Source organism: Apaloderma vittatum, unplaced genomic scaffold, assembly GCF_000703405.1.
Source record: "Apaloderma vittatum isolate BGI_N311 unplaced genomic scaffold, ASM70340v1 scaffold22552, whole genome shotgun sequence".
Taxonomy (NCBI): Eukaryota; Metazoa; Chordata; class Aves; order Trogoniformes; family Trogonidae; genus Apaloderma; species Apaloderma vittatum.
The window spans coordinates 19,296-21,232 of NW_009704418.1; positions in this window are offsets into that span (position 1 = coordinate 19,296).

Sequence of the window (1,937 nt, forward strand, 5' to 3'; positions counted from 1 at the left end):
CAGCAGCCTGTGAGGAGCAGGAAGGCAGAGTCCCCAGAGTTCTGAACCAACTGCAAACCACTCGCAAGGAAGGCCCTGGTTGGTACCAGTAACTCTTCAGGTATTTACAACAGCACTGTCATCGAGAGTCAGCCTGTGCAACCACAGTTTCACCTGCTCACATTGTAAACTGGGCTGGGAATGGCAGAGAGGTGGAAAACAGCAAGGAAGAGAGAGGATGGCTTCTGGGGCAGCAGGACCAGTTCACATGAGCTGTTGGGCTAAGATACCACTAAGATACTACCGACCGGCTTATCAGACTATACTGGCCCAACATCTATATTCATAACACACACCCCAAAAAACCCTCCACGAAGGAAAAAACACCCCCAAATGCAAATAAAGATCATCCTTACTGGGAAAGAAATAACAACAGACATGAAAGAAGTATCAGACTTAATTAACAAAAGTAAATACACATACTATGCTAAAGGCTCTTTCAGCTTCCAACTACAAAAGCCCATTTTTCTGAATTCCACTGTCAGTTCCCTCAACGTTTCATGATGTCTGAGGCCAGCTCAGATACCAAAAGACACAATGACACCACTCCGGTTTAGGAGAAAAACCAACCCAAATTAACAACGCCACAGGTTTTAAGAGGGCATTCACAGGACAGCCACTCACCAGTTACTCAGACTTGCTTTAACTACATCAAGCAACCGAGAGAAACAACAGCTACTTCAAAGAACAAAACGACATACTAAAATGGCACTTACGCGCTACTGTATATTTCTTTATTTGCTACCAGGCATATAAATACTAATCAAAGGACCACTTTACATGACAGAACATAACCTGCAAGATAAAACTATCTACTTTAAAAGCTTGGTACCAGGAAGCACACAGTCTTGTTTCTTCTGATGAGGGTGAGGCTGTTCCAGTGTTATCTTGTAAATGAAGAACTCACACTCTAATTATAACACATTGGGAGAGAGCCACCAGCTTTTTTTAAAAAAAGCTCAGTTCTGAGAAATCTGCTAGGATTTATTCATACAAACAATTGATTTATTTAAAGAAATACCATGCATTTATATTCCTGAAAAGCTACCAGAAATGTCCCTCATAAAACCTTCTGAGAAAACTAAGATGCGCTAAGGATAGTCCACGGGAGAGTAAATGAAAGGAAGCAACTCTAGAATGAAAACATAGCAAAAAGAGATTCCAGCTATAATCCATTCATCAATTCATAAAAACTAGATGGAAGAAGAGATGAATAGGTCTGCAACACAACTGGCTGATGATCCTTGGGGAAAGGGCACATATTTCCAGGACAGTAAAATCTAAAGCTGTTCACAGTTGAAGAAAGCTCTTGTGATGCCCAAAAAAACCTCATAAAACAGTAGATAAAATAAGTTACAGAATGTAAGGGGTTGGAAGGGACCCCTGAAGATCATCTCGTCCAACCCCCCTGCCAGAGCAGGTTCACTCAGAGCAGGTTGCACAGGACTGCATCCAGGCAGGATTTATGAATCTCTCCTTGAGACAGAGACCCCACGAGCTCTCTGGGCTGAGGTTCCAGAGCTCGGCCACCCTCAAACTACAGAAGTCCCTCCTCACGTTTAGATGGAGCTTCCTACGTTCAAGTTTGTGCCTGTTACCTCTTGTCCTGCCACGACTGAAAAGAGACTGGCTCCATCCTCCTGACACCCACCTCTTAAGTCTTTATAAGCACTGATAAGATCCCCCCTCAGTTTCCTCCGGACTAAAAATCCCCCTCAGCCTTTCCTCGTAAGAGGAAATTTCTACCTCCCTAATCACTTTCGTAGCCCTTTTCTATATCCTCTCCTGCAGTTCTCTGACAGAAGTTACTAGATTTGAAAAAAAAAGAAAAATAACACATTCTGGAGAAAGGCAAACTTTCCCAATCTGTGTAAACCACTAAAAATCAGGGTCGGGGG